We start from the raw sequence: 25,384 nt of genomic DNA on the forward strand, positions 1-25,384 counted from the left end.
AACTGCTTTGTAATATAGTTTGAAGTCGGGTATTGTGATACCTCCAGCATTGCTCTTTTTGCTGAGTATTGCTTTGGCTATTCATGGTCTCTTGTGTTTCCAAATGAATTTTTAGGGTAGAAATTTCAATCTCTTTGGTGATTGGCTACTGTTTTACAGTAAATTCTCTGGCTTTCTGAATCTATCAGTTGTAAGCAGGATGTTGCTATCATAACTTACTATGTGCCAACTGTTGTCCTACAATGTTCAGTATAGACTATCATCCAATGCTACACATTTATGGCTTTGCATATGTCTTAAAATAAACAAACATCACAACCCTTATTAATGTCATGTTTTTGACAATACTGAGATTTGAACCCAGGGCTTCGTGCTTGGGAGCAGACACTTTATAACTTGAACCATACATACCTCGGTCATATTTGCTCTGATTATTTTGGAGATAGGATCTCCTTTTTTCCTAGGCTGGCGTGCACCACATCCTACTTTTTAAGATTCTGACTGTGGCTGAGATGATGGGCTTGTGCCATGGTGACCAGCTATTGGTTGATAGGAAATCTCTTGTACTTCCTGCCCTGGCTGGCCTCAAACCATGATCCTCCTAATCTCAGTTTCCCAAGTAACTAGGGTTATAAAAGTGAGCCACAGGTGTAAGGTTTTAATCTCATTGTTATATTTAGGTCTAGGAAGCTGAATTCTGGATCTATATATGTTGCCTTTTTAAAAATCAGGGTTTCCCTGCAGTGTTGAGTAAATTCATATTTTATGTCTCTGTAAGAAAAGGACTGATTCTGCTTGTTGAGCAAGAATCAATACCTCCACATCTTATTGTTTTTGATGGAAAAAGGACAGTAGTCCAAACTGTATTGTTTTGAAGGATAATATACCCAATGCACTGAAAAAAGTTGGTAAGGGTATGGATCACCTCCAGCAAAGGGGAGGTTGGTTAGTGTTTCAGTTTCCCTTCCCCTGACACTGGAAATCACAGTGCTTGACATCATCACAAAATTATGAAAGCTTCAAGCAGCAACACTTCCTTCTCCACGTGAGGCCTCATTTCTCCTTGACACTTCTCTCCCACTATTCCTTCAGGCTCCTGGCCTTTCTCCCTGCCTTTAACCCCCATAACTAATTAAATCTGGAGAAGTCTTTGGTGAAAGTGGTTTTCTTCAAAGTTTTCATTCGAAGTTCCCCTGTGGGCATTCTTTGTCACCAGTTCTCCATCTTTACATGGCGTTGAAAGACATAAGCTATTTTTATAATATAAAAAAGTCTTTCAAGACCTAAATCTTCATCTTCTTGTTGCTTCAGATATGGACTAGATTTTGAAATATGACAAGTGCTTCAATAGCTGTGAAATTGTTATATTTAGAAGTTTATAGATAAGCAAAAAGTTCCAAGGACTCTGGTCTTACTTCAAGGTAAGTAAGACCTCAAACTTTTAAGATACACTATTTGGAAGTAGTTGTGCTGGGGAGTCTAATTAAATTCTACACCAAAACATACAGTGCAGTAAGTTTGTTTTGGAAATCATATTGGACTTCAAAATTAAGCAATATTTTTAATAGTGTTATCCTATTTAGGAGAAGGCAAAAGTGAAGATTGAAGGAAATAAGGAACTAATTTTTAAAACGTGGCACTGCTGAAGTATTTCTTTCTTGAGATAGGTGAGAACTTGCTAAATTGCCAATTGCATTGGACTTATTTCCACATTTTACAAATAAACCTAAAATAATGTTTTTACTTGTTTAAAAATGTAAATGCATAGGACTTCTTTTGTTATCAAAGGTGGTCAACTACAGGTCAAAACAAAGAATGAGATTTCATGACAGCACCTCTACCACTTGCTTAAAACCAGAGATGTGCTTTCTTAGTTTGAGAATTGTTACCTGTACTGTTTCCAGAAGAGGCCGGGGTAGCTTATGAATACATTTTTTGATTTGCTTTTTTAAAAACAGGGTCTTATTATGTAGCCTAGTCTGGCATCAAACTTGAGACCATTCTGACTCAGCCTACCAGGTGCTGGGATTATAGAAGCATGCTAGCACACCCAGCATGAAGAAGCATTTCTATGTCATTTAATAGAATCATATGCTCATTTTCCTGCAAGCCTGTGGGATGCACCCTTTTTTAAAGCTCTGTTTTCCATAGATGAAAATTGGGATTTTGAAAGCTTTTCTCAAGCCTATCCATGTGTTTAATGAAAGAGTAAGGAAATAAATTGAGATATTTTTGACTTTGTAAACTTGACTGCTTTACACAGGACATTGCCTTCCATAACCTGAGAATTTATTTAAGAAGACAATTCTCTTACACTCTGTTTAGCAGCAATCTCCAAACAATTCTAAAAAAGTAACAAATGCTTATGAAACACCAAATGCCAGGTACCCGCTAAGGATTTTAGACACATCCCACCATTTAATTCTCACAATAGCATCACAAGTAATATCACCATCTCCGTTCTGAACATGAAAACTCTGGCACAAGGAAATCAATTGTCTGACTGTGCCGCAGTTTACATAGTTAATAAATGGCAGAAATTTCCTTTGACCATCCCTGAACATATAGACTTAGAGAAGTAACCAAGTTTCAGCTCTGGGAGTTTCTCATGGAGATACAAAAGTCTATTTATTAGTTGTAGGTCAAAATGAGAAATAAACATATGGTACATTTTCAATACTTAAGTATACACTTAAGTGCTATATTTATTTTTAAATTTGTGCTGAAGATTGGACCCAGGCCTTGCATATGCTAAGCACGTGCTCTTAACACTGAGTTACCTCCTTCGCTTCTGTGTACTTTATTTGCTGGTATCTTTAGAGATCACAATAATATGTTCTTACTGGAGGTTTTCTGGTTTTGTTTTGTTTTGTTTTGTTTTTTGCATTTCCTTCTAATTCAACTGACATTTTTGTGAAAACTGCTTTTCTGTTAAAGCTATTCTGTAAGTAAGAAAAAGATGTAGCAAATCATTGTTCATAATGAATAGAGGAGCAAATAAGCATAAGTGACATAGAATGTGTATAATCAATCTGAAAATTGTTTACTGCTCCACATTGTAAGGTATTAGTGCTGTTAAAATTATTGTCAAAAAAGAATAACAAACAGACAATTTGTAAAAGGAGAAGGATAAGATTTCAAGTTAACTAGAGCAATTTAACCATCTTTCCCTGCCACTCATGAGCTACAAGTCCTAACTTGCATTTCACCCATCCATAATGTATTTCTTCAGAATATCTCTAAAGCAATCATTAAGACCTAACGTAAACTGAGGCACAGGAGGGCGAATTGTGGTAACATGGGGCACGTGAATTTTTTTGAATAGTTTCTGTACGAAACCTTCATAAAAGAAATAGGAGTTAACCATCTTTGCAAATACAAAGGAGGCCAATGATTTGTGGAAAGGAAGAAAAACACAGCTTTCTCACGTCAAGGAGCTATTCTATCAGAAATGCACTCAGGTCTGCAAAGTACAGGTCCTTTGAGCGTATGCAGTTATTTTCAGGAAGGCATATCCTTTCTGTCTTCCACCTCAGTAAACTCGAGAGTGAAAACATATTCTGTGAGTGCAGCTACTTCTTTGACATTAGCGGCATATCATTTCCCCAAAGTTTGGGAGAGCGATGGATTGATTTCAAGGTTCACAGTGGGGCAGGAGAAGACAGCATGGCTCACATGTCTTTCGGAAACAATCTAAATTCATAGAGCTATTTCAAGGTTTCATGAAGATGTGATAAAGCACAGGCTTTGGTTACATGTTTCCTCTGCAGGGACTATTTTATCCATTCCTCTTAGATAAGGCAGGCTGATTTGTTGCTTTCATGCTCTGCTTTTCTTCAAATCTACTTAAATAAGCAGGTTGATTTCAGGGCAGGTCTGTTAACTCCCTCTTCCTCTACTTGGGTTCAACTCAAGTTCTTGTGAAATCATTATCCTTTTTGTACCTTCAAGATGGACTGCCACAAAAACTGAATTACAAAGTAAACAAAGCTAAGTACAATGTGGTCATCAACAGATGTGGACAAAGAATCTTCCAGTATTTATGAAAATGTCTCCTAGGCAGTGTGGGCTGCTGGCAGATGGAATGCCTATAACTCTCTAAAACACACACAGTCCCTCAGGCCAAAGTGACACTTCACTCTCACCAAACCAGAACCACATCCAATTCAAAGCAAACAAATTCCTTTCAACAGTCAGGATCGCAGAGAAACAAAGCAGTCATTCGAATTTGGTTGTTTCTGTTGAAATCACTGCCAGTCGTTCAGGGAGTTCTCTACCTGTTATATTTGTCAAGAAAATCAAGCTACCATTTCTCATAATTGGCAAGTCAAGCTGACTTTCAGTAAACCAGAGACTCAAAAATTCTCAACATTGATTTATCTGTTCACTGCCTCCGGTTGCTCAGTACTCTCAGAGGACTATGCTATTTGTCTAAAATAAAGAAATGAACAAATATTCTCTTATCACTAATTACATACACATTGATCCAGTCAGGAATGAATAAGAGGTAAGGAAAAAAGAACATTCTGGATTCAATGTCAGAGACCTACATGGTTAAGACACACATCTTCTCTGAGCTCTCTAATAGTTTACCACCTGTGTAATATAGTGGAGATGTGTATTTTGTTTTCTTTTCCCATCAACTGTTCTTGTTTTGTAACAGAAACATCTCACACTCTCAGGCCATGTGGCTCATATTCCCACTTCCTTCCCTCCCGCCCCACCGACTTCCAACCCTCTGACCACAATTATTGGTTCAGAATGAGCACATGACCCAAGGTGGTATAGTTAAGGTAAAATCTGGGATTTTGTTGTAATGGAAAAAAGATTATTGCTGAGAGGACTGGCTGTTAGTATGGTGTGTGAGGGGTCATATTGATGTGAGATGAAAAGAAAAAGTTTGTGTGAAGCAATATAGAGAAAGACAAAGGTAGAGATGTAGTGGGAATGTGTTCAGGTCACCATTTAGGTCAATGGATCTGACTGTGACTGAAGCCACTTATGGAATTTTCTGTTATATGAACTGGTAGATTCATTTTTTTTTCCTCTTTTGACTTTATTCTGTTTGATTTGGACTTTTACCTGAATACAGAAAATTTCCAACTACTACAATATTAATAGCTGAGCTGACCAACCAATATGAATGGGATTTTTTGGAAGTTCTTACTTTTTTAAATTTAAAACTAAAATGTTTGACTTTGCAAAATTTATTCATACCTTTATTTGAATCAATGAACAAGGTAAAAAAACACTCTTCCTATGTCAATAGATTCTCTAGGCCTTGGGAAAATGAAAATAAAGGAAATAAAACTTTCTGAAGAAGTTTATAGGCAACTAGGGCCACAAACATGTGTTTAATAAAAAGATACTGTGAAAAGAGTAAAAGCTGTGGACTGTACAAAATGCAGAGATATCATATTACACAACTCTAGGGGGCACCATTCACACTGTAGCATATAAGAATGTCACCCTTGGGGTTATACACACAGGGAAAGTCTTGCTCAACTACATCTCTGCCAGCTGGTGGACTGGGCCAGGGAAATGCTTGCCCCAGCAAGTGTTTTCAATCACTGTAATGGTTCTCCTTGGCTGTTTCATTGTTTAATGAACTGATTATTGTCCGCTGTATTTGAGTTTTTAGGGAGAGTTTCTGGCAGACAGCTGGCACCACAGGTTTACCATGACAGAAACCAGACACAAATCGTGCTGTTCTTGTTTGGCTGTGCTATCGTTTGTGAGTGATCCACTGGCAGAGGCACCATTAAATCAAGTATCTGGGAAGAGAAAATGTGGCATCTCAGGATTACAGAAGTCTTTGGGCAGTGGGACATTCATTGAACATCAAATTAATTATTCGGTAAAACAAGAGGAACTTTTACGACTCAAAGGTCATTTAAAATGACATCCTTTCATATTGTTGCCTCAGTGACAATACTTCATTTTAAGTGGCAATATCAAACGGTATGTAAATTTGTATCCAACTTAATCCAACAGCTGTGTGTTTTGATAATGATTAATATGTGCTATATAAAAGAAAACTTGCTTCTCTTGTTCTAAGTTAGAGAGAGAGAGAGAGAGAGAGAGAATTTCTGTGCTATAATGCTCCTCTTGAAACAATGCTATGGGAACTTCACTGTCTTGTTACAAAAAAAAAAAAAATATGAGATGCTCAGGGAAATACAGCTTCTCTTCTCTGATGGAGCCACACCCACAGCTCCCCTTCAAATCAGACCAGGTCATGTCTCCTTCAAAGGACAAGGCAGCTTTGGGCCCCAGCTTGAGTTGATAGCCACAAGGCTTTTTTTTCTGAATTTCACTTTTCTGAGGAAAACAACTGTAATCAGTATTGGAACCATGCTAAGCAAATTATCTGGAAAAAACACTGGGATGACAAACTGCTACACTTTCACATCTTTCTTTAGCAACCTATTAAGATTAGTTTCAGTGGGTGTAGTGGCTCATGCCTGCCATCCCAGCTACTTGCGAGGGTAAATAGGAGGATCAAGGTCCAGGCTGGACAGGGTAAAAATGAAAGACCCTACATGAAAAATAACTTAAGCAAAAAGAGGTGGGGATATGGCTCAAGTGGTAGAGTGCTTGCTTAGCAAGCACAAAGCCCTGAATTCAAACTCTACTCCTACTGACACTATCATTATGTTTGCAGGTCTGACTTAACTGGTAAAAGTCTTAAAACCATATGTGTGGTGCTCGGGGAAAAGTGTATGAAATTCCATGTGTGAGATGTCCAGAGAAGGCAGGAACCACAGACAAGGCTCAGTGGTCCAATGATAGATTTCAAACATGGGCCCTGTAATTGAGTATATATGCGTAATTTCCTGTTCATCTTCGAGATATTTCTATTATCTAAAGTTATAGTGAGGACTGAGTGAATTTCTACATAGAAAGTACTTACAACAGTGCTTAGCCTGGGTACCTGCTCGATAATGTCATCCTGGTCATTAATTCATCCTCATCATCGCCTTAATGATTTTCCTTTCTTCCCATATTTCTGGATGATTTTTCTTATTCATTGAGGTTTTGGTATTTTTCGAAGCATTCTCAAATTCTTTATCAAGCACGGTATATCAATAACACCAAAATAAACCCGAGCAGCTTAGTAATCAATTTTTTAAAATTTTCTAACAGAGATAGTATATTACTTTACTCTTACAATTAGTCCACCATTGAAGATTTTATTTAATAGCGCTATCTGAATATTTTATTTCATAATGCTATTTCTGATGGCTCATACATATTCCAAAGTGTTCTTCTCAACACTCAAGTATGTGCTGAAATGTCAATTGATCTTTATTCTTCCAAACAGAGAAATAAATTTCTAAGATACATGGAGTTAAAACTAGACTTGCCCTAAATATCAGTGCATTTGAAAGATTAGTGAATATAAACAACATAAAAGCAAGTAGAATAATAAGACCCAGGATGTCTGGATGACTGATCGTTTCTAGAGATCTGAGCACAGCCATTCATCTATAAGGCAATATTCTCCTTGTTATCCAGGGTTTAGCTGCCCTCTACCAACTGATCTTTTCCCTCAGGATTTCTTCCCTCTAAAGAATTTCCTGAGAAGCAGATTTTTTTCATCCAAATTATAAGATATAACACAATACATTTTTTTCTTTCATTTGAAGAGAAATTAAATTTAGTTTGTGAAATATCCCAGAGCAAAAGTGCTGCCAATTCACTATCTGGTTCTGTCTCCGAAGGCCTAGACCTACCTTTCAAAAACAGAAGGATATAAATTTTAGGAAATGAAGTTGGGGCAAGCATTGTTTTCTATTAATAAAATATATTTTATGATGAAAGCCCTGATGAACTTAAAATTATGTTTCATATAAAATTTATTCTGAGAAATGAGACACTATTTCCATCCTAAACTTCTTGAGGAACTCTGCCTTGTTCATCCAACAATAACAAAAATAACACAATTAAAATCCCCACCTCTTTTTTGGACTCTAAGACTTGAGAAATTACTTCACATTCCAAAATATCCTATTTTAGTAAATTGCCAAATTCTAGCCAGGCGCTGGAGGCTCACACCTGTAATTCTAGCTATTTGGTGGCAATTGGGAGGATTGCTGCTCCAGGCCAGTCTGGACAAACAGTTTAAGAGAACGCCATCTCAAAAATAACCAGAGCAAAATGGACTGGAGGTTTGCTTCAAGTAGTAGAACACCTGCTTTGCAAGCATGAAGCCTTGAGTTCAAACACCAGTCCTATAAAAAAAAAATTAAATTCTAGCCTCGTCATAAAGTTCATCACAACATGTAACAAGAAGTTATTACTGGGCTGGGTGTCACCCAGCTGCAGAACTCCTGCTTAGGGACTAGGGACTGGTGGTGGTAGTAGGTAGAAGTGTGGCTCAAATGGTAGAATACCTGCTTAGCAAGCTTGAGACCCTGAGTTCAAATCCCAATACTTCCACAAAAAACAACCACCACAAACTTTTGCTCAGCATATTCATAAAACCAAACCCTTGCCTGACGGGCCACGATTATTTGCTGAGCATTTACCAAAAGAAGGACATGAGGCTTTAAGTATGACTTTTGCAACTTGGAAGCATATTTCAAGGACAGCAGTGCCATTCTTAGGAATGTAACCATCCAAAAATTAAGCCTTCAGTCTCCGAGATTCCAGGGGAGGACAGAATCCTAACTATGATAATTGTCAGCCAATAAGCACAGCTGGCCTAGTCTCATATATACGAGTCAATCCTTTGGACATTTCACTTCTCTCACTGAGCCCCTGTGCTCTCCCTTCATACTTGATCATGCAACTGAGTTACATATTATCAGTCTCCCAGTAGCTCTGCTGTAGATTACAGACATTTGGGTTATGATGATAATGGTTGCTTATGTTATTTTTCAGGGACTTCAAACTGAAAAACAGTATTGAAACAACTGGCTCTTCATTTGGGTCTGCACAAGTATATTATGGGTGACCTTTCAAAGTGAGAAGGCTGGGAACTCTACCTGCAGATCATGAAAATGCCACTGTTTTCTTAACATGTGTCCCATGAACAGCCTTGAAGTCTGATTGCACATACATGCATACTGATTATTTCATCTCCAGTCACCTTTTTGCCACACCTTAACACATCATCCTGCTCTCTGCCCCATAAATACCTACAAACTCTGTTCTTGGAAAGGCAGATTTGAGTCTCTGCTTTCATGCTTGGCCACCATGCAAATGAACTCTTTTACTGGGAAGAACTTTGTTAACATAAACTGGAAGCTGCAAACCTAAGTGCAAAATAATTTTCTAAGGTAGAGGTTCAGGATTACAACTATTTGAGGTCTGATGAAGTATAATCAAGCCTAACTTTCTATTTTATCTTTTGATTGTTCAGCTAATTTTTGACCCATTGAAACAGCTGAGCTAAACACTGAGGCTGTTATTTTGAAATAACATTAACTTTTCTTTCCATAGAAGTTTATATCATCTAAACCTTTCCATTTTTGCCCAAATGTAGTTTGCAACAATATCAGTTCTACAGGCAGCTAAAGAAAGGCGAGGGGCATCATACGCCTTAAAGGGAATTTAAGGAGCTAGATTTATACTAATGTTTGGCATTTGACTTGTCATTTGAAGTTCATAAAAACCTTTCAGGAACATACTCCATTTCATCTTTACTAGGAGATCAGGGTTTATGAATCCCCATTTAACATACAATGATATCAAGGCTCAGAAATCTTACTAACATATATCCACATCATACCATGGTCAGGTAGGTCAGATCTAGAATCTAGGTCTTCTTATTTCTTCTACAGTCCTTTCTAACACTATGCTTTGGTGACACATATGTGGATATTCAAAATATTCTACATGTCAAAATTCTGTACCTAATCCTCTAAAATGTGATTACCTCTTCTCTCAAACCTTATTGGTAACTCCTAGAAAACAGGAATGCACTAAGATTCATAACATTTTTCTGCTGATATCTAGATTTTGGAATATTATTACTTCTTAGCAAATATTGCCACTATTTTTCTTTGTTTTGCTATTTAGACTGTTCACATAGATTAGTGTGGATGATTCCTGTAAATTTCAGTTGTCTCAAGGAAATGGATTGAATCATCTACCATGTTTAGCTCATAGTAGGAGTTTTAAAAAGTTATTTTTGCATTGATCTGCTACTAAGGGGAAGTTTTCAGATTGTGTTAGTTATGGAATGCAAATAGTATCTTTGGAAAATTATTTTACATTATTTTCCCTAGCAATGTCTGACAAATTCCTTCTGATGAAAGACAGATATGGTGCAGTGAATAGATGCTTTCACAGAGCATTGCAGGCTATGAAAGTAACCCAGACACAGTCTGAATTAGACTCTAGTGTGCTGACAGCCTGCTAGCACAGTGTATGAATACCCCTTTCATGATTTAAAAACATTTGGACGTCTAAAATAACGTTAAATCTAGTTATCTGTGATGTATGAAATTATAATAATCATAAATGAGCAGCTTAGTTGAACACTGAGATATTTAGAAGAGCAAATTCAATAAGCTAATAAGTCTATCTTCATTCCCACTACCCATGGAATCTAAGTAAAATAACTGGTGTTTTATAATGCTTTTTTTGAAACTAGTAATTTCAAAAACACTTTGCAAATTATAGGCTTACTGCTACATTTCAGGTCCTATTGTGGCATTGGTAAGAATTACTAATTCACTTAAAAATGTAAATGAAAAAAGTAACCCTAGAAACAAAAAAGGCAAAAACATTTCAAATAGCAATACATTGAAAGGTAGGCTAGCTCAAATGGCACTGTATTTAGGATGCCCTTCATTAAACTGACTCTTTCAAGAGGCTACCCGTAAGCCAGTTATGATTTATAGGTTTTAGAAATATGTTCTTCTCTCAGTCATTACTCTCCAAAAAAAGTGTTTGAGACATTCCCAAAGCCCAGGGGAGAATAAGAACCAAAGCCAGTATGTCTAATACGAATATAACTCAAACAACACATTCGATTTAAAATTTTCAAATCATTACATTAAAAAAGAAAAAGTACAAAGTTTAAGGACACTTTATTTATATAATAAATATATTTGACATGAAAATTTATTGATGAAATGTTTATTATCCTTCTTGCACCAAGCCTATGAAATTCAGTGTGTAGTTTAGTTATACTTTTAGCAATCTCAATTTGGATGCTAAATTTTCTTTCTTCTTTTTTTTTTCTGTGCACTGTTCCTGGAGGTACTGCAATACCAGGTTGATGCGTGGAGTGGAGGAGCAAGCTCCTATTCCATCTCCCTGTTCCAAAAATCCATTTAATATATTGTCCTCAGATAGAGGATGTATCAGATATTAAACTGATAAGAACAGATACTACACTTGATCTTAGCCAAAAGGCCGAGAAGTGATGGATGCTAAATTTTCACTAGAAGAACTTGATTTGGATTTGGTTCTCTTAAAGTTTATATGTCAAGAGATAAATCCCCCGTCCTAATATTTCAAATGTACTTAGAAGTTTCTTAATAACTGAATCGAGTATCAGTTTCCAATAAGAAAAATTAAGCAAAATGAAGAATTCCTCAGTCACATTAGCTATGTTTGTAGTCCTCAGTGGTTCAATATGACTAGGTAGGGTTTCCAAATTAGATTGCACAGTTCTTTTATTTATTTACTTTTTCTTCCCCCTGCCCCCTCCCTTATCTTCCTACCCCCTCCCTTTCCCCCCTTACCCCCTCACTTCCAGGCAGAAACTATTCTGCCCTTATCTCTAATTTTGTTGAAGAGAGAGTATAAGCAATAATAGGAAGGAACAAGGGTTTTTGCGGGTTGAGATAAGGATAGCTATACAGGGCATTGACTCACATTGATTTCCTGTGCATGTGTGTTACCTTCTAAATTAATTCTTCTCAAACTAATCTTTTCTTAAGTCCCTGGTCCCCTTCTCCTATTGGCTTCAGTTGCTTTAAAGTATCTGCATTAGTTTCTCTGCATTGAGGGCAACAAATGCTATCTAGTTTTTTGGGTGTTTTATCTGTCCTCACTCCTCCCTTGTGTACTCTCGCTTTATCATGTGATCGAAGTCCAATCCCCTTGTTCTACTTGCTCTTGATCTAATGTTCGCATATGAGGGAGAACATACAATTTTTGGTCTTTTGGGCCAGGCTAACCTCACTCAGAATTATGTTCTCCAGTTCCATCCATTTACTTGTGAATGCTAACATTTCATTCTTCTTCATGGCTGCATAAATTTCCATTGTGTATTTAAGAAAATACCACATTTTCTTAATCCATTCTTCAGTTGTGGGGCATCTTGGCTGTTTCCATAACTTGGCTATTGTGAATAGTGCTGCAATAAACATGGGTGTTCAAGTGCCTCTGGAGTAAGCTGTGTCACATTCTTTTGGGTATATCCCCAAGAGTGGTATTGCTGGATCATATGGTAGATCCAGCCTCCAAATTCTTTTCCAGAGTGGTTGTACTAGTTTACATTCCCACTAGCAGTGTAAAAGGGTTCCTTTTTCACCGCATCCTCGCCAACACCTGTTGTTAGTGGTGTTGCTAATGATGGCTACTCTAACAGGGGTGAGAGACTGCACAGTTCTAAACAAAGTCAAACAACATGAAAAGCTTCAACTAGAGTATTTGGTAAAACATCAAGAAATCAGAAAGGCATTCCAGAGAAAGAAAACAAGTTGAAATGGCAAGCCAGGATGAGTCTGCTTTTTTAAGTCTAATTTTAAAAAAGACCTTTCCCAAGATTGCTCTATCACTTTGTGGTTGTCAGAATAATTTTGCCATCTGTTTAGTTGCTGTCTGCAAGGGAACCTTGGACATAGTTTTAGGGCTAGAAAGGAGTTTTCTCTCAGCAAGAAAACTTGACTCTGTAGCAAGACATTCTAGTACATTAACTTCTGGCCATATGTGTCTATTGAGCACTGAAAATATGGCTAATTCTAAATTGAGAAGTCATATAAAATGCACATGAGCTTTCAAAGACTTAGCACATCAAAGGTAAATATGTCATTAATCTTACTAGTGAGGCCAGGTATGTGGTCCATGCCAGTAATCCCAGCTACTCAGAAAGCCGAGATTGAGGGGACCATGGCTCTGGCAAGCCCAGGCAAAAATTAACAAGACCTAGATCTCTACCCACAAATCATGCATGGTGATTCACATGTGTGGTCCCAGTTATGCCAGAGGTATAGATAGGAGTATCTCAGTCAAAACTAGCTCAGAGTAAAAAATGAGAGACCTTCTGAAAAATAACTAAAACAAAATAGGGACGGGGCATGGCCCAAGTGGTAGAACCCCCAGTGCTACCAAAACCCAATAATAATTAGAATAACATTTTAATAATGAATGCAGGTTAGAGTGATAATATTTTAGATGTACTGGTTTATAGAATTACATTCCTAAAATTAATTTTAGTTATTTTAATGCAGATATTAGAAAATTTAAATGTCATCTGTGGTCACATTATATTTCTATTAGCACCGTCTAGTGAGAAAAGATTGTATTCGCTTCCATCCTGGATGCACAATTTCTGATATTCACAGCATTCTTCCTCACCGAGGAGCTACCAAGAAAAGGTTGACTATTCCTGGCCACAGGATGACTTACAACCTGGTTTCCTGTTGCTGGCATTTGCAAGCAAAGTTAGGGTGTGCTCCAGAGACTTTGAGAAAAGGAAGGTTTATTTGTACTCATGTTCAGCTAATTACTGTTTTGTTCTGCTAGCCTTCCTTTGCTCACTTAAGTTTGTCAGCCTGATTTGTGCTTTTCATTCTTTAAGAGTTGCAAAAGTAGCAAACTGCACACCCATTGTGGGTGACTGTGCAATTACTGCATACAGTTTTACATTTTATCACAGTAAGACAAAGTCACCAGAAGCAAAGCACTCCATGAATGATTACATGAATAAAATAATCACTGGGTTGTATAAAAGAGTATGTAATTCAAAAGAATATGCAGTTCAAAGTGGTCATTCATTTTCTTAATAGGCAAATGTTCTGTAGAAGGAAAGCTATGGCTTTATTTAAACCATAACTTTTGACTTAGTCAATCTGATAGTTGTCACAGACATCGCCTGGTCCAGAGGCAGTGGGGCAAATTGAATGTGTGCTGGACTCCTGTTTTCTGCTTTGCTACCCCCTTGTTGGGCAGGGGGGAGGGAAACCTAGCATCTATAGTGTTGTACCATGGAATGCCAGATGCTTATTTGAGTCTTGATTGCATATGTCATCTGTGCGTATATTGAAATGGTATCTAGAAACTTTAGTGAAGAACATTTACAAAGTGGTGCTATTCCATCAGGTCTTCTGGGACCTTCTTTGCATTAGTGATTCAATCTTATTTGATCTCAGTACTCTGGGGCATTTTGTGTGGGGGAACTGCTGACAGCTTGTGGTCCTGTCACCAGCTCCTCAATACAAAGTGATACAGAGGGTGCCTGCTTATTCTGCTGAGGGGCCCATTATTCTTTGTAAAGTTTCCTGGTACCTACTGGGGACACAGAAAGTTTGCTCCTATACCACAAACTGTGTTTTTGGCTCTTAAAGGAATTTTGCCCATAACTAAGGGACTCTAATACAACACACTCTGATGTGACCCAGATAACAAGGAGCAGATTTCTACTCTGCCTTATAACAGTGTGGTAATGTGCCTCTAAGGATCCACGAAGGGAGCCCTTAGAAAATGAAATAGTCAAACCTCATTAAAAATACACCATTTAATAACACCATTTACAAGCACTGACTTTCAACAGGAAACATAAAAGGACAGAGTTACATAGAATGATTGCCTATTGGAGGTCCATCAACCCCAGCACTTTGTTTGAAAGGGTTGATAAGGTTGCCTGAATGACTGAGACAGAAAATAGCTGCTATAACTCACCTTTCTAAAGGTTAATCTTGCTGAAGACAAGAAGTTGACGGGCAGCTTATATAAATTCTGACTTTGGCACCCCATGTGCGTCTTTACACGTGTTTCAAATGCCTATAACAACATACTCTGAAGCTTTCAGAAATAATTGTTTTCTAATTACTAAGTCAGGTGAATTTCTAAAGCAATCAAGCTGGGATATTAATTATAGAATATTTGCTCTTTTCTCTTAGAATTATTTACCTGAAATCTCGATTATAAATAGAAGAGGCATATCCTTGGGAATAGAATTCAAAGGCATGGGATTTTGATACAGCTGCTTTTGTAATAAAAAATTAACAAATGTTAGCAAAGATCACTAACATTAAGCGGGGTTATCCATATGTGCCAAGTAATTTATGGCTTGAGTGATTTAGAGCTGACATCAGTACACAGTTTGTCTGATGTTCTTTCTTTGTTGTCATGGACAATATCTACCATTTACCATTCACTTAATTAACACTCCTTTTTGAAAAAGAACTTGAACTTGTATATTTGTTAAGAGCCTTCTGTGTGCAGCCCAATACTTGGCTCCCATTTCCATAGCCTTCATAATCCTCGCACAATCAGTGCAAGATGATCCTCATGTATAGATGAGGAAGCAAAAGGCAAGTGATGGCAGTTTTCAGGAGGTCATGTGTTATCTATGTAGCTATACAGAGGGCAAAATATTCTGGCCTGATCATAGAGCAGGACTTTCCATGAAAGCAACACTGTTGCTATATAAGGAGTCCTGAAATGAAAAATGTAGAATTTTGGCGCTATGTTGCTACTTGTGACCAGTGGGCAAGAATATTCATTTAGGATTTTTGTGTAAGCCTTCACATGATTGATTATATTTGTACAAGTTATGAACTGATGATAGCCATTCTGATACTCTTGCTGTATTCCTTAGTTCAAATACTCAATTAAATATAACTTTCCTCTTAAGTAAGTAAAGTTAGAAACCTAGGAATCAATTTTAAGTCTTTTCTCTCCCTTTCCCATCATGACCATTCCATTTTCAAGTCATGTCAATTGCTTCTCTAAGTTTCTAAGCTCCATCTCTTAGTCCTTTCCTACTAGCTCTTAGTTGGATCCTTTATGCTTTTGCTTGTTTTTCTAAAATGCAATCTAATATCAACTTTCTGCAAAACTTTTCATTTTATCTCTGGAATTAAAGTCAGATCACATCTAATTTATAATCAAAGTCTTTTCTACTATGGCTCACATTTACTTTTGTAGCCTATTCTGACATTTTCCTAACCCACTCTAATCAGCTAGGACTTTAGTTCTTGGCCTTAACCAAATTGTTGGCCTTGACTGCTAATGCGTGGCTTTTTATTCTCATTTTTAATCTTCATATAATTTACCAAAATTTGCAATCCTTTTTCCCTCAATTAGCACATTAATTTCCTCTTACTCTGCCTCATGTTTTCCTCCTCAAAGCACCTATCAGTAGGTAAGCTTCTAACCTACTGATGAAAATTTATTCACTTATTTCTGTGTTATTTACTGCCAATTCTAACTTACTAGAACTCAAGCTCCACCAGAACAGATCTATTTTCTTCCTCAATGTTCTTATCATTGCAAACAATGATTTCTTTCTAAAACATAGCAACTGTTCAATAAATATCCATTTGAATGAATGAACAAAATCCTCAGGTGAGACTGTAATTGTTTCCAAGGCACCCTCATCCATCGTTTTCTTATGTATCCTCTAAGTGGAAGATGTCATCTATCCTTAAACTCACAAACCTCATATTGCCTTCTTTTTGAGGTTTTCCTTGCTTTCTTGAGTGTAATTCATGAATACCCATTCCATGCCTCCAGAGTGCTCAATCCAATCTAACTTGGGTTATGGCTTGCCGTCTCTGTTATCAAACTAATATCATGCATCTTATCTGTCCAGCCTTGCACCAGGTAGGAGCTTAATGCATATTCAGTAAATTGATTGCCTAAACGGAGTTTCCAGGTGGGGCAGAACCTGAGGAAAATAAGAAATGGGTCTATTAAGTGAAATTATGGCAAGAGTACTACTATAGCTTGAAAAAGAAGAACAAAGGGAGAAAAGGTATAATTTCCTAAACTTGTATTGACTCTTCATGCAAAAAGGAGTAAGAAAAAGTAAATTACCTGTGTTAAGTCAATAACAGGAACTTTGGCTAGAACTTTTAGAATCCCTAATGTTAATTTTGGATATGCTTAAGTGGACAAATGCCATCTGTGAAACTGAGACTTCTAGAACCTTAGAATAGACCTTGATGTCTTTGTGACTCACTTTGTCTAACACAGCTTAGCTTAAGCAATCTAACAAAACTCACAACAGTGGAATTGCTGCAGGCTGCCAGTGAATTCTGCGAACTCTGAGACACCACAGTGCATGGCAAATGTTAATTAGACAACGAAATAAACCAGAGTTGGCATTAGAAAATAGGCAAGTATTGATTTTCTTTTCACTTTTTATTTATTAAAATGCTGTAGAGGAAACAGATAAACTTTCTTGGCTCAATATTTATGACCAATTTCCTTCTTTTAAATGGGAAATATCTTTAAACATGGATTGAAAGCCTGTCTGTTTTCAGAAATGCTTTGGGTAAGCAGCTTTTCCCCATCTACAATAGACCCTTCACCATAATGCTGTCTGATAATGTTTTTCATAGGTAAAATCTGAACAGAAATAGTGAGATAAAATAATAAAGAAATGTAAAAGATGAGAAAATCCATTTTTCTTTGAAATGTGTTGTAAAGCAATTTTGCATGAGATAGAACAATTATTTTGATATGAAATAAATAATGATATGACATAAATAAAAGCACTTAAGACCTTTTTTGTGGGGAAGGGAGTGAAATCAAATAGGATTGAGTTATAGGTGGAAAAGGCAAAGGTCTTTGGTTACTGTAAAGGACAAGGAAGTTAGACATGTTGGTATATACCTGTAATACCAGCACTTAGTAGGTTGAGGCAGGATGAAAGAGAGTTCCAGGACTGCCTGGGCTATCTCAAAGCAAACAAAGAAACAACAAGCACAGTAAGGAAAATGCTACATAATTTGTTGGTTAAGAGTCCAAGTCTATGGATCTGCATACATTGTCTGAGTTTCCCATTTAGTGCCTGTGCAAATTTGGGAAAGTTAGGTAACCTCTCTGTTCCTATTCATTTGAGAAATAGGGATAACTTTATTACTAACTTCAAACTATTTTTATGTAGAGTATGAGTTAACATGTGCAAAGCACTAGGAAAGTACAAAGATATATACCTATATAAACAAATAGGTTTTTCACAGAAGGAAACAAGCTAAGAAACCTCACAGCACCCAACATAAAGAACACTTAAGAAGCTATAAATCGCGAGAGCACACAAGGAAGGGATGAGGATAGGTAAGACACCTAAAAAACTAGCTAGCATTTGTTGCCCTTAACGCAGAGAAACTAAAGCAGATACCTTAAAGCAACTGAGGCCAATAGGAAAAGGGGAACAGGTACTAGAAAAAAGGTTAGATCAAAAAGAATTAACCTAGAAGGTAACACCCACGCACAGGAAATCAATGTGAGTCAATGCCCTGTATAGCTATCTTTATCTCAACCAGCAAAAACCCTTGTTCCTTCCTATTATTGCTTATACTCTCTCTACAACAAAATTAGAAATAAGGGCAAAATAGTTTCTGCTGGGTATTGAGGTGGGGGAGAGGGAGGGGGTGGAGTGGGTGGTAAGGGAGGGGGTGGGGGCAGGGGGGAGAAATGAACCAAGCCTTGTATCACATATGAATAATAAAAGAAAAATGAAAAAAAAAGAAGCTATAAATCAAATGGGTGTTTAATTCAAATTTTCACCCAGTAAAACATCTCTTCTCTTCCAAATCATAACATTAAAATGCAATAACCCTCACTAGCCTTTGACAATTTATTTATAAAGACCACATTCTGCATCTTTTAGTAGGGATTTCAAGCTATTTATCTTCCTGGATTCTAGATTACAATTGGAAGTAGAACAAGAGCCTGGACAATTACACTATTTTCTATCAATTTTCTCTTCAAATGCTATGCCCCCTAAAACTATTTGCTAAAACATGTAACAATCCTATTGCATACTTGTATGAAACCCAAGACACCCAGTCTGTTGTTTAATGCTAATTTCTTTGAGCTTTCTAAGAGGAATTACTATTGACTACTTTCATCAGGAAACTATTGACCCTTCTCCAGTGGAGCATCCTGAGAAGAAATTCACTAAATACACCCATATTTCATTTTTTGAATATCAAGGTGCGATAAGCACGCTGAAAGATATGGCTTATTTAATCCAAAATTAAAATTTTATAGGCTACATTACCTAAAGTAAATTGCTTAATACATTTAGAAGAACAGCTGCTAAGTGTTTGGCATCCATGTATTTGAGATCAAAATTAGGTGAACCCACCAACACAAGTTGCAGATTTAATGGTCTCTGTGATACTTCAGCTGTTGTTCTCCTTCCTTACCACATATGGGAAAGAAGTTTCCAAACAACAAAGAGTTGCTCAGTGAATTACACTGAATCCAAAGAGATTTCTAATCCTTCCTTTTATGTTGTTATTCTATAAAATTGAGCAATAGTCATTAACATTTTCTGGGATTTAGCATCCTGATTTTCAGTTTCTCTAGCCTTGTCTGGGTAGTAGCACAATTTTATTAAAATCAGTATTTATTCCACATTCAAAATTATATCTAAAGCACCTTAAAATAGAAACATATAAAATATAGAGCTTAAAATAAAGCTCCAGCTAATGTGTGTTTGGTGGTTTGCAGACAAAGGAGAGATTTTTCTTGCTTTGCTTCTAAGCAATGTATCCAGAAATCATTCTATAGTCCCCGCCCAGGGGATGCAAAGAGTTCAATTTAGAGTTCTGAAAAGTTGGTGTAAAACGTGGTCCTGGAATTCAGCCCTGGTCAGGAAGATTTCTGGGGTCAGAAAGACTCCTCAGGCCAGGAACATCCTCAGGCAGTTACATCATCATAGGATGGGAAGATGAGGAGATAGCAGAATCTGCCAGGGCCCCTTTAGGTGGCATTAAGTAAGTGCTGATTTCCTCAAGACCAAATCTACCCCCAATCACCACTCCCTATGGAGTCTTCTATGCCACTAAAAGAGTCAAAGCAGTGGTGATCTTTTGTACTTCCATAGTGGTGTCCTCACAGGTCTCCCTGCTTAGACTTCAAACCCCTAAACATAGCTGATCTCAAAAGCCAGAGGGACCTTTTTAAAACATAGATAAACACATGCCACAACAGTTCTTAAAATTCCTGCCTGGCTTTATTTTACCATCTCCTGGAATACCTAGATCTACATAAGCGGACACTCTTTCACTCTATTTCCTACCATTCTCTCCCTTACTAACTCTGTTCAGAACATTTTCACTTTCTGGATATTCCTCTTGCACCTGCCGAAGAATTTCTTTGTAAGTTGATACACTGTCCTTGTGATTTTGAACACACTTAGCTCTCTTCATCATCCAGGAACCAACTCTACCGACACTTGTCCAAGGAATCCTGCCTGACCAGGCTGTCTTCCTACTCACTACTTGATCCTTCTTCTTCTTCTTCTTTTTAAAAATTTTATCCATTTTTTTCCTTTATTGTTGTGATGGGTGGGGTACATTGTGGCATTTACACAATGTATTGAGTAAGGATATGTAGTCTAAAAGGAAAAAAAAACAGAGTACTTGATCCTTCTCTGTGGCCATTGTCTTCGCCTGCCATTATGACACATGTTGATTTATTAACAGAATTCGTATATCCCAAGTATTTGGGATATTGGTTCTCCCAAATATGTTCTAAATATTTGCTTCCCTACCGCACCTCAACTCTAGCACCATGACTGGCACAGGTAGCACTGAACAAGTAGCTAGTGAGTAGGTGAATGGATGTCTAGTTTATAGGATATAAACAGTTACCTTTTAGAATATGGGTTAGAGAATGAAAGATAAAGATTTTCTTTATGAATGTAGGAGGAGGTTAGCATAGTCCCATTAACTCCTCTATGACTGTTGAACTATGTTAGGCTTCAAGGTTAGAAGGTGAAAGAAAACAGACTAAGATTCATCTTAGTCTGTTAAGCAATCCTAAATGCAAAGGAGTTGTTTCAATGGCAATCAATAGAGATGAGACCTAATCTCCAGTTGACCTCCAACTGTCATTCTTTTCCTGAATCTCAAGAACAGGTCTGAATTGCCCTTCCACTGTGTTACAAGCAAGTCTGTATCCTACTACAAAACTCTTGAAGTGTGTATTCTGACCTTAAGAAGATGGGAAGAGAATGTTAAAGCTGCAGCCCACAAGGACTAATGTTAAATGAATTAGGAAAATAATTCAAGAAAGCAAAGGAAAATAGTATTTCAACCAGGTCTGTGACCACCATTTGCAGGACTCAGGACAATGTGCAAAAGGAGGTCTGTATTCCATACGCTAAAATATTTCCCAATAATAAATCAAGCTAGCAAACTAGCAAAAAAGTATTTGTTACCCTTCAGTCCTGACAAATATACCTTCTGGGGATATATTGTAAGGCTAAGTTCTAAATGATCATTCTTTGAGTGCTTTGAGTTCCATGGGGACTTGGAAAGAGCTGATGTGGTCTCTTGCCACCCACAGATTCCTTAATTGCATAAGCATGCTTGGACACACCTACATGGCCATCCCAGTCCAATGCACAAGCTTTATCCATACTCTTTAAAAAGAGTTACTCCTTGTCTACTCCTAAAACCTAATGACTTATTTACACAGTGTACAGCAAGGTTTATCCTTGGGGGTAAGCACAAGGAAATGGTCCATGCAGGCTCTGAAAAGCAAGTTACAGTCAATTGAGCAGATCATCCTGGAGTCCTAGTAACATACAACATAGACACTCTAGAACAGGAAGTAGGTGAGGAGGATCAGAATTGACAGAGGGCCAGAATGATAGCAGCCTTTACAGAGGGAGACCCAGGGCAGCAGGACCTCTAAAACCTAGGTCTCAGCATGGCATAGACTGGGCCAGTCAAAATTTTTCACAAGAAGAGACAAAGAAAGCAGACAAGTATGGAAATCAAATACAGTGCACATTTGCTCACGTGTGTGTGCACACGCACAAAGTAAATACAGAATATAGAAAAAAATCTCATTACTAATTATCAGAAAGATAAAAATGTCACCATTGCTAAATACGAAGAGCATAATAGATTCAACTGAGTATTGCATATTTGAATCAACACTTCAAGCATTCAATTATTGAATTATGTAGAAAACAGTGCAGTATCATGTACAAGAAATATGTAACAAAGACTTCCTTCATCTCCCTGGCATAGTGATTTGTCACATATAGATGCTCAATAAAAATTTAAGGGAGAGGAATAGATAAAAAGTGAAATTAAGACATTATTGCAGAAAAAGACAGAAAATAAGTAATAGGAGCTCCTAGCCACCAGAAAAGTGAATTAAACTGGTTAGGAAGAACATAATTGAAGAAGACATTTTAAAACTCATATAAAATTAATAATAAGGAAGCAATATCAATGGATTATTTTAAATTAAACCACTTCAAGAACTATGTCAAGAGCTGGGACATAGCTCAATGATTGGCCATTTGCCTAGACTGTGTAAGGGCCTGGGGGTTTGCTCTCTAGCACTGAAAGGGAAAAGAAAGAAGGAAAGAAAATATTCAATAGTCATTATACAGTGAAAATGAAAAAAACAAAGTAGGAATACAAAGATGACTGTTATAAAGAAAATACATTAATATAAACTACTAATCTGAAAAACAAAGCATTATATAATTAATTTGTGACAAAAATGTACTTGATAACATTTTACCACTTCTTAATACTGCAAATAAGATTAGAAGGTTAATTTTCTAAGGCTAAATTACTTATCTTAAAATGAAAAGTAATATTTTTGATGGCAAAATTCTTTAGAAATTTCCTTTAAATCCAGGAATAAAATAAAGGTGCTCAGTATTTATTGTGGAAGTTATTTCTCAGTCCAAAATGTTTTTAAATATAAGAAATATAATACAAGGGGAGAATATATTACATGCATGTATGGAAATATCATGATGAAATTACTTACATTGTACAATTAATATGCACTAATAAAATATGGAAAATGAAATAAGTATAGGCAAAAAATTACAGGTGAATATATATAGATGCCTAATCCATTGATACATTTTGAAATGTTTGTCCTTGAGGTATCTATCAATATCTATAGAGAAAAAACATATATGTAATATATATGTATTTAATTATATTTGTATGTATGCACAGTGATATATATTTATTCTCTTTTCCATATTGCTGAGTAGGTGATCCATAGGTTTCACTCTAAGAAGCACACTGTCTGATATTAGAAACTGAAAGAAAATAGATACCTTTTAAATATTAAGATTGCTTTCATATTCTAGGTGCATAAATAGATATAAAAGTGCTATGCTGATATATCAATACTTATGTTGGTTTATAATGGGATCAGCTCAAAAAACAACAATTAATTCAGACCTTATGGAGTTTCTTTTTTTTTTCAGTGAAACAGGGTTTTTAATTTTTTCACATTTTTGTTAGCACATATTAATTGTACAACACAGGGGTTTCATTGTGATATTTCCATGCATACATAAGATATACTTAGATTTTCCAATTTATAAGAGAACCTCTTGAAATATTCAAGTGATTCTGTAAATGTTTGTTATGAATAAGTGATTTATGAGTATATAATTTTGAACTAAAACATAGTCATTGACATGAGATTAGACTTGCTTTGAAGGAAGAATAGGCTACATGGACTAGAACTTTTTCTTGATTAAATATTTTTAAATTAACTTTAAGACAAAGTATCATTACTATATATAATGCAGTCTACACCCATCCTATACTTAGTTTTTAAAAATTCAAATTGGGCCAATTAATATATAAGCATTTTTCTTGAAAGCATTGTTTTTTCTTACAAATCAAGTGAAGACTCAGTATAGCCTATGAATCCTTCCAGTGCTCCTGGAGAAAGGTTCTTGGTTTGCCTTTTCTCTGTTGATTTAGGCCCACAAAGTGCTGATATCATTCTGTACTCGTCAGCCTCAACTCTGCAAAATTACTTAACATTTGACAACTGGTATAAGCAAATCACTATTCACTATATTCAAGGAACATAATCAGGTGGCTTGATTATGTTTTGGAACGTAATAGCACTGAGGGAAAAGAAAATCAAACAATGACAAAAAGAGAAGGTAAGATAGCTTATTTGATGGGGGAGGTTGTATTTAACATTATTTTAAAACCACACTTTTTAATTTTCTGCTTTATAATGAACTACAGCCAATTACTTCTCCTCAACACTGATAAAAAGAGCTGTTCACCTGTTCAACATTTGCTTTACTAATTGAATGATCAATTATTCAAATAAGTGATTCTTCTTATCAAGCTCTGGCAAAACCTTGGTGAGTGTTCCAGCCCCAGCTGTAACACAGTGCAGAGCAACAAAGAGAGGAAATCCAGATAGAATTTGGAAATGTTAACAGAAAAATCCCTCTAATAGGGTGAAGATTTCTGGCAACTGAAAGTACTTTAGCATCTCCAAGCATTCTGATCTCTTTCTGAGACTGCTAATCTTACCTTCTCATAGTCTGTTTTACTGATTAATTCATTGGCAAGTATCACTGTGTTCCTTAAGAACATGCACTTTGTTAGGTAATGGGTTTTAATGATTAGTCTAAATGCATTCGTTCCTTGCTAGCCAAGGAAGACCTCTCCCTAAGTTATCTTAGCCCCAAGAGGACTTTGTGGGGAATGGGGGTTGGAGGGCAACAGGGGAATTCTCAGCTAACAGATGGCAGATGTGCTCTCTGTTCACGCCCTACATTTAGATGGATTAATAGTAGCTGAAGGTCATTCCGTGGATTTGCTCTTTTGAAAGATTCAGACTGCATGCATCAGCAGATACAGTGCATAGTGTTCACAGATAGTAACCAGGAGGATTCTCAGTAAGTGGCTTGCTTGGAATAGATACACATGCCTCCAAGCAAGAGGAGCTCACACCAAGGGAAGCAGGTTCCCTTCCCGGTCCTACTCCTGTGACTTATTTTCACAGAGTCTGGATGGAAGTATTTTGAATGGCTTTCATTCATATCTTACCTTAGGCAGACACCAATATGCTTTGCTTTCACTCCTTTGGAAAGCTACCCAGTTAATTGAAATCCAGGATTGAGGAGTTTATGTAGATACCTCCCTAACTTGGGAAAGTTGCTGGTGGGAATGGGAATTATAGTTTTCATATTTCATATTAGCTTGAACGCGATCTGCCCAAGTATATAGTAAATGTAAGTTGTAATTGACTTTTGAAATAGGATCTGAAAGTCAGATTTTCAACAAAAATCTGTTAATGGAATGTACATTTACTACACTGGACAGAATTTCATCTCAAATCAGGCTAGCTTAAAGTACTGATGAAAGCTGTACTTGTAGCTCTTTCCATATCTTAAGGTTATAATGGCTGATAATCATTTGAGAGGCGA

The 25,384-nt window shown here is 36.7% G+C and overlaps 1 protein-coding gene and 1 non-coding gene across 4 annotated transcripts in view; both read right to left on the minus strand.

The window, feature by feature from the left end:
- Positions 1-25,384, minus strand: part of Unc5c (unc-5 netrin receptor C) — a 358,852-nt gene that overhangs the window by 167,160 nt on the left and 166,308 nt on the right. The gene's annotated exons all lie outside the window — the stretch shown is intronic.
- On the minus strand, positions 11,193-11,382 carry LOC141411076 (U2 spliceosomal RNA). Its single transcript, XR_012435932.1, has one exon. It is a non-coding gene; the product is annotated as a U2 spliceosomal RNA (small nuclear RNA).

The sequence above is a fragment of the Castor canadensis genome, chromosome 9 (assembly GCF_047511655.1).
Source record: "Castor canadensis chromosome 9, mCasCan1.hap1v2, whole genome shotgun sequence".
NCBI classification, from domain to species: Eukaryota; Metazoa; Chordata; class Mammalia; order Rodentia; family Castoridae; genus Castor; species Castor canadensis.